The sequence below is a fragment of the Salvelinus alpinus genome, chromosome 11 (assembly GCF_045679555.1).
Source record: "Salvelinus alpinus chromosome 11, SLU_Salpinus.1, whole genome shotgun sequence".
Taxonomy (NCBI): Eukaryota; Metazoa; Chordata; class Actinopteri; order Salmoniformes; family Salmonidae; genus Salvelinus; species Salvelinus alpinus.
The window spans coordinates 24,696,847-24,705,430 of record NC_092096.1 but is presented as its reverse complement, the minus strand read 5'-3'; the positions used below and the strand labels follow the sequence as shown (position 1 = coordinate 24,705,430).

General features: G+C 49.5%; 1 long non-coding RNA gene across 1 annotated transcript; it reads right to left on the bottom strand.

Annotated features, from left to right (window-relative positions):
- Positions 1-326: 326 nt before the first annotated feature.
- LOC139533790 (uncharacterized) lies at positions 327-8,225 on the bottom strand. Its single transcript, XR_011666852.1, has 2 exons — positions 8,091-8,225; positions 327-632 (listed from the first exon to the last, which is right to left on the bottom strand). It is a non-coding gene; the product is annotated as an uncharacterized lncRNA (long non-coding RNA).
- Positions 8,226-8,584: the final 359 nt, after the last annotated feature.

The following is an 8,584-nucleotide window of genomic DNA, read 5'->3' as shown; positions in this document are numbered from 1 at the left end:
TCTAAATGAACACATTTTGAAATAGCCAGAAACCCAGAATGAGGTTTCTAGCTATTCAATCAGTCCATTCAATCCCACCAGTTCTGATTGAATAGGCCTCACAGATTAAGTTCAAAGCAGGTTGTCCCTAGATGGTAAGAGGAATCTCTATTTCTCATAGTTTCTCTTTCTTTCTTTCTTTCTTTCTTTCTTTCTTTCTTTCTTTCTTTCTTTCTTTCTTTCTTTCTTTCTTTCTTTCTTTCTTTCTTTCTTTCTCTCTCTCTCTCTCTCTCTCTCTCTCTCTCTCTCTCTCTCTCTCTCTCTCTCTCTCTCTCTCTCTCTCTCTCTCTCTCTCTCTCTCTCTCTCTCTCTCTCTCTCTCTCTCTCTCTCTCTCTCTCTCTCTCTCTCTCTCTCTCTCTCTCTCTCTCTCTCTCTCTCTCTCTCTCTTTTCGTTGTCTGGCAGTGACCCTTACGTCATGTTTCCGTTGCTCAATGAGAGCGTGTCATGTGTCACATGCAGTCCAGGCACCCATGTCAACACTGGGACAGACACATTGCTGTTCTTTTCCCCGTCCGGCCCTCCCTCTGTGGGGGTTTCAGCCCGTTGAAAGGTACAGCCAGAGGGGAGAGGGGGCATTCTCTCTGTGTCTGTCTGAAAAGAGGAACAGCAGTCAGGTATAAGGTGAACAGAAGATGTAGACTCAATTAGAATTCCAGTTCATTCAAGTCCTGCATTAATGGGTGTTAACAATAGAGTAGAACTGCAGAACAGCAGGGTTGGTACCAATTCAATTTAACTGAGGAGTTGAACTGAAATTTATATTCAACAATTGAAAAGTGCGCTGTTCCATAGCGAATGGCTAGTACTCTACCCTGGTATAGTGTTATTCTACCCTCTCTACCCCACTCTGTATCTACCTCTGTCGCAGTCCTGTACTGTACCTCTCCTTCTCTCCTATTTGAATAATAGTCATCATCCCTCCATCCTCGCCTCTCCTTCCCCCTCCACCCCTCCAACCCTCCTCTCTCTTCTGTAATGATGGGTCTCTGGGGACATGGCCCCCGCTCGCCATGTTGGTTGAAAGCTGCTGATGTGTCCTGAATCCCCCAGCTGCCCCGGCACACTAATCCCTCCAAACACACAATACAGGGAGACCTATGACATCATCCTGGAAAGCTGGATCCACCTGCCCCACCCTGACCTGACTCTCTCTCTCTCTCTCTCTCTCTCTCTCTCTCTCTCTCTCTCTCTCTCTCTCTCTCTCTCTCTCTCTCTCTCTCTCTCTCTCTCTCTCTCTCTCTCTCTCTCTCTCTCTCTCTCTCTCTCAATTCAATTCAATTCAATTCAATTCAAGGGGCTTTATTGGCATGGGAAACATGTGTTAACATTGCCAAAGCAAGTGAGGTAGATATTATACAAAAGTGAAATAAACAATACAAATTAACAGTAAACATTACACATACAGAAGTTTCAAAACAATAAAGACATTACAAATGTTATATTATATATATACAGTGTTGTAACAATGTACAAATGGATAAAGCACACAAGTTAAAATAAATAAGCATAAATATGGGTTGTATTTACAATGGTGTTTGTTCTTCACTGGTTGCCCTTTTCTTGTGGCAACAGGTCACAAATCTTGCTGCTCTCTCTCTCTCTCTCTCTCTCTCTCTCTCTCTCTCTCTCTCTCTCTCTCTCTCTCTCTCTCTCTCTCTCTCTCTCTCTCTGTCTCGCTCTCTCTTTGTCTCTCTCTCTCTCTCTTTCCCCCTCCCTCGCTCCTTCCCTCCCCAGAGAAGCCTTATTGTTATTATCTCAATTGGTGTATCTGCAGGGATAAACCAGCTTACCCACACATTTTATTCAATGGTGACAAATCCAGCATGGTAGACCAGTGTGTATGGGGAAGGATACTACACTGTATATCAACTACAGTGGCTTTGTTGATTTTCATTTACAGTTCGTTCAGTCAGTTTATGCACTGACCGATATGCCAGTGCTATTGTGCAGACAAATTTCTCGCAGTAGGAGTGCTGATCTGGTGTCAGTTTTGCCTTTTAGATCATGGACAAGTGGACCTGATCCTATATCAGCACTCCTACTCTGCACCATAGCTTTGCTTCTTGTGGGTTTCAGTGGGGGGGGGGGAAGTTATCTGCTGAAATAGAACATTGGCACAAAACATCCAGGTAATAGAATGTCATTAAATAGACTAGAACCTTCCAAAACATCCAGGTAATAGAATGTCATTAAATAGACTAGAACCTTCCAAAATATCCAGGTAATAGAATGTCATTAAATAGACTAGAACCTTCCAAAACATCCAGGTAATATAATGTCATTAAATAGACTAGAACCTTCCAAAACATCCAGGTAATAGAATGTCATTAAATAGACTAGAACCTTCCAAAACATCCAGGTAATAGAATGTCATTAAATAGACTAGAACCTTCCAAAACATCCAGGTAATAGAATGTCATTAAATAGACTAGAACCGTCCAAAACATCCAGGTAATAGAATGTCATTAAATAGACTAGAACCTTCCAAAACATCCAGGTAATAGAATGTCATTAAATAGACTAGAACCGTCCAAAACATCCAGGTAATATAATGTCATTAAATAGACTAGAACCTTCCAAAACATCCAGGTAATATAATGTCATTAAATAGACTAGAACCTTCCAAAACATCCAGGTAATATAATGTCATTAAATAGACTAGAACCTTCCAAAACATCCAGGTAATAGAATGTCATTAAATAGACTAGAACCTTCCAAAACATCCAGGTAATAGAATGTCATTAAATAGACTAGAACCTTCCAAAACATCCAGGTAATAGAATGTCATTAAAATGACTAGAACCTTCCAAAACATCCAGGTAATAGAATGTCATTAAATAGACTAGAACCTTCCAAAACATCCAGGTAATATAATGTCATTAAATAGACTAGAACCTTCCTGTCACGAGTCCCGCCGAAGATGGTGCCTCTTCCCGTTCGGGCGGCGCTCGGCGGTCGTCGTCACCGGCCTACTAGCTGCCATCGATTTCTTTTCCTTTTGTTTCTGTTAGTTTGGGCTGATTGGGTGCACCTGTTTTGAGTTTAGTTTTGTGGGTTGGTTATTTAAGGGAAGTAAGCCCGCTGGGTTTTGTGCGGGCTTGTTATTCTGTTTTTTGGTGGTGGTGATTTAGATAGTGGATTCTGTCCTATATATGTTGGACTGTATTTTTGACGCGCCCTTTGTTGTGTGGCGTAGCCGTCTCATTTGATTATTTCTGGTTGAAATAATAAATTCCACTTGCTCGGAACTCCCTGCTCTCTGCACCTGACTCCTTCATCTCACCATTGGAGTTGTAACAGAAGCCCGCACCCCACATGGAGTCAGCAGAAGCAGCAACCACCCCTCTTCCATCGATGGAGGAGCGTGTCCTCCATCACACCGCCGTACTCCATAGGATTGGGTCGGCAATGGACATGATGATGGAGAGAATGGAGCGATGGGAGAGGAGTGGTTTCCCGACGACTACCCCAGCTCCTTCACGGACGTCGCAACCTACTCCTTCCACGTCGGCGTCTGGTTCCGGCGCGTTGCGTCTCGCGCTCCCGAGGGAGTACGACGGAGCGGTGGCTGGGTGTCAGGGGTTTTTGCTCCAGTTGGATCTTTACTTGGCTACTGTTCATCCGACTCCCTCGGGAGAGGAGAGTGTTAGCCTCCTCATCTCCTGTCTGACGGGTAGAGCCCTGGAATGGGCTAACGCGGTCTGGAACGGTCCAGACTCGGTTCGAGACCACTACCCAGAGTTCACCCGCCTCTTTCGGGACGTATTTGACCATCCTCAGGAGGGCCGTGCGGTGGGTGAGCGACTGTTCCACCTCAGACAGGAGACGAGGAGTGCGCAAGACTTCGCGTTGGAGTTCCGGACCTTGGCTGCTGGTGCGGGGTGGAATGACAGGGCCCTGATGGACCATTAACGATGTAGCCTTCGGGAGGACGTCCGTCGGGAGCTAGCTTGTCGGGACAATACACTCTCCCTCGATGAGCTGATTGACATGTCAATACGACTGGACAACCTGCTAGCTGCCCGCGGGCGTTCAGAGGGGGTCCTGTCAGTTCCACCTCCCAGCCCTCCCGCTCCAACTCCGATGGAGTTGGGAGGAGCTGCATCTAGGGGGACCGGAGGAGGTGGCTTCTCTTGCGCCTACTGTGGCCGGAGAGGACACACTTCGGATCGGTGCTGGAGGAGTCCATCTGGGAGTCGGGATGGCAGGCGGAATACTCCTCGGCCACCCCAGGTGAGTAGGCACAAGACTCACCCAGAGCTCCCTGTTGGTCACATGTTTTTGGTTATTTTTTTCCCTGCGTTTTTCCCCGCTCTTCAGCATAAGGCGCTAGTCGACTCAGGCGCAGCTGGGAGTTTTATGGATCGCGGACTCGCCCGTAAGTTGGGTATTCCGCTGGTGCAGATAGACCCACCTTTTCCCGTGCACTCCCTAGATAGCCGACCGTTAGGGTCAGGGCTGGTCAGGGAGGCCACGATTCCGCTGGACATGGTAACCCAGGGGGATCATAGGGAGCAGATCAGTTTTTACCTTATTGATTCACCTGGGTTTCCAGTGGTGTTGGGGGTTCCCTGGCTAGCCATTCACAATCCCCACATTTCCTGGAGACAGGGAGCTCTTCAGGGGTGGTCAGACGAGTGTTCAGGTAGGTGTGTGGGAGTTTCCATCGGTGCCACGTCGGTGGAGAGTTCAGACCAGGTTTCCACTGTGCGCATTCCCCCAGAATATGCCGATTTGGCTATCACTTTTAGTAAGACAAAAGCGACCAAATTACCACCTCATCGACGGTGGGATTGCGTGATAAACCTCCAGGAGAACGCTGCACTTCCCAGGAGTCACGTGTACCCATTGTCACAGGAGGAGACGTTGGCTATGGAGACATATGTCACGGAAGCCCTGGGACAAGGGTTCATTCGGCCCTCCATGTCACCCGCTTCCTCGAGTTTCTTTTTTGTGAGAAAAAAGGAGGGAGGACTGCGTCCGTGCATTGATTATCGAGGTCTAAATTCAATCACAGTGGGATTTAGTTATCCACTACCTCTCATCGCTACGGCGATGGAATCATTCCACGGAGTGCGTTTTTTCACAAAACTGGACCTCAGGAGCGCGTATAATCTGGTGCGTATTCGGGGAGGAGACGAGTGGAAAACAGCGTTTAGTACCACATCAGGCCACTATGAGTACCTCGTCATGCCGTATGGGTTGAAGAATGCTCCAGCCGTCTTCCAATCCTTTGTAGATGAGATTCTCAGGGACCTGCACGGGCAGGGTGTGGTAGTATATATTGATGACATCTTGATCTATTCTGCCACACGCGCCGCGCATGTCTCCCTGGTGCGCAGGGTGCTTGGGCGACTGCTGGAGCATGACCTATACGTCAAGGCTGAGAAATGTGTGTTCTCCAAATCAGCCGTTTCCTTCCTGGGATATCGTATTTCCACCTCGGGGTTGGTGATGGAGTGTGACCGCGTTAACGCCGTGCGTAATTGGCCGACTCCGACCACGGTAAAGGAGGTGCAGCGGTTTTTAGGGTTTGCCAATTACTACCGGAGGTTTATCCGGGGTTTTGGTCAAGTGGCGGCGCCCATTACCTCACTGCTGAAGGGGGGGCCGGTGCGTCTACGGTGGTCGGCCGAGGCAGATGGAGCCCTCCTTTTTCCCTCCTTTTTTACGGTGGTATGGGAGGTGGACGCGGACATCGAGCGGGCGTTAAGGGCAGAACCTGTGCCGTCCCAGTGTCCGACTGGCCGGAGGTACGTACCGCTTGGTGTTCGTGATCGATTGATTCGGTGGGCTCACACACTACCGTCTTCGGGTCATCCGGGGATTTAGAGGACCGTGCGGGGTCTTAGGGGGAAATACTGGTGGCCCACCTTGGCTAAGGACGTGAGATCCTATGTCTCTTCCTGCTCGGTATGCGCACAGAGTAAGGCTCCTAGGCACCTGCCGAGAGGGAAGTTACAACCCCTCCCGGTTCCACAACGGCCATGGTCTCATCAATCGGTAGATTTTCTGACTGATCTTCCCCCTTCACAGGGGAACACTACCGTTCTGGTCGTTGTGGATCGGTTTTCTAAGTCCTGTCGTCTCCTTCCATTGCCTGGTCTCCCTACGGCCCTACAGACTGCGGAGGCTCTATTTACCCACGCCTTCCGGCACTACGGGGTGCCGGAGGACATCGTATCTGATCGAGGTCCCCAGTTCACGTCCCGGGTGTGGAGGGCGTTTATGGAGCGTCTGGGGGTCTCGGTCAGCCTTACCTCTGGGTATCACCCCGAAAGTAATGGGCAGGTGGAAAGAGTGAACCAGGAGGTGGGTAGGTTTCTGAGGTCGTATTGCCAGGACCGGCCAGGAGAATGGGCGAGGTACGTCCCGTGGGCAGAGTTGGCCCAGAACTCGCTCCGCCACTCCTCTACTGACATGTCGCCATTTGAATGCGTACTGGGGTACCAGCCGGTCCTGGCTCCGTGGCATCAGAGCCAGACCGAAGCTCCTGCGGTGGAGGAGTGGGTACAGCGCTCTAGGGAGACCTGGCGGGCAGTCCAGGACTCTCTCAGGAAGGCCAGTGAACGGCAGAAGAAGAGCGCTGACCGCCACCGCAGTGAGGCCCCTGTGTTCGCACCAGGGGACAGGGTCTGGCTCTCGACCCGAAACCTGCCCCTCCGCCTGCCCTGCCGGAAGCTGGGGCCGCAGTGTGTGGGGCCATTTAAAGTCCTGAGGAGGATAAACGAGGTGTGTTATAGATTGCAACTCCCTTCTTACTATCGTATTAACCCCTCGTTTCATGTGTCTCTCCTCAGGCCGGTGGTAGCTGGTCCCCTTCAGGAAGGTGAGGTGCCGGAGGTCCCTCCGCCCCCTCTGGAAATCGAGGGGCCTGCAGTACCTCGTTGACTGGGAGGTGTACGGCCCGGAGGAGAGGTGCTGGGTACCGGGGAGAGACATTTTAGATCCTTCCCTCTTGGTTGATTTCCACCGTCGCCACCCGGATTGTCCTGCGCCTCGCCCTCCGGGTCGTCCTCGAGGCCGGGGTCGGCGCGCTGCGGGAGCCGCGCGTCAGAGGGGGGGTACTGTCACGAGTCCCGCCGAAGATGGTGCCTCTTCCCGTTCGGGCGGCGCTCGGCGGTCGTCGTCACCGGCCTACTAGCTGCCATCGATTTCTTTTCCTTTTGTTTCTGTTAGTTTGGGCTGATTGGGTGCACCTGTTTTGAGTTTAGTTTTGTGGGTTGGTTATTTAAGGGAAGTAAGCCCGCTGGGTTTTGTTATTCTGTTGTATTCTGTTTTTTGGTGGTGGTGATTTAGATAGTGGATTCTGTCCTATATATGTTGGACTGTATTTTTGACGCGCCCTTTGTTGTGTGGCGTAGCCGTCTCATTTGATTATTTCTGGTTGAAATAATAAATTCCACTTGCTCGGAACTCCCTGCTCTCTGCACCTGACTCCTTCATCTCACCATTGGAGTTGTAACACTTCCAAAACATCCAGGTAATAGAATGTCATTAAATAGACTAGAACCTTCCAAAGCAAGTGTATAATTAAGCAATAAGTCATGAGGGTGTGTGGTATATGGCCAATGTACTACGGCTAAGGATTGTTCTTTGCACAACGCAAAGCAGAGTGCCTGGATACAGCCCTTAGCTGTGGTATATTGGCCATATACCACAAACCCCCAAGGTGCCTTATTGCTATTAGAAACTGGTTACCAACGTAATTAGCAGTAGAATGAAATGCTTTGTCATACCCATGGTATGCAGTCTGATATACCACGGCTGTGAGCCAATCAGCATTCAGGGCTAGACCATTATATAATATCTCAGAACTTGTTAGAGTAACCAGGTTGGCCTGCTTCTCATTACCAGGGGTCTTGTAAGAGCTACCAGGTCTCTGAAACACATACACTGACACATACACACACGTACACACACACACATGCACACGCACACACACACATACAGTGACACACAAATACAGTAACACCCACACACATACACACAGAAAGAAAAAGATAGAAATGTAGATACACACACACACACACATACGCACACACTCACCCTGGATCAGCTCTCTGCTAATTTGAGACATGGTTTAAAACGTTGTTGAGCGGAAAATACTGGGTGTCAGCTCAGCGGCTCGTATAAACGTCCTCTTGAACTTCCTGTATCAGCAGCTTACAGACCTAGCCTGCCAGAGGGAGGGAGGGAGGGAGGGAGGAGATGCAGAGTGAGAAATAGAGAGAGAGAGGGGGAGAGAGAGGGAGAGCAAGGGGGAGAGAGAGAGGGAGAGAGATGGGAGAGAGAAGGGAGGGAGAGGGGTGGAGAGAGAGAGAGAGAGAGAGAAAGAGAGAGAGAGAGAGAGAGAGAGAGAGAGAGAGAGAGAGAGAGAGAGAGAGAGGATGAAGCAGACTGATGACAGAACCAGTCATGCTTGACTACTCACTCCAGTACACAGTATGATCCTATTATTGTGTTATCTATACAGACCTTTCCTCTGATGGATGAATAACCATTAACTCATCACCTAGTCAGCAGAGTTACTGGGACTTCAT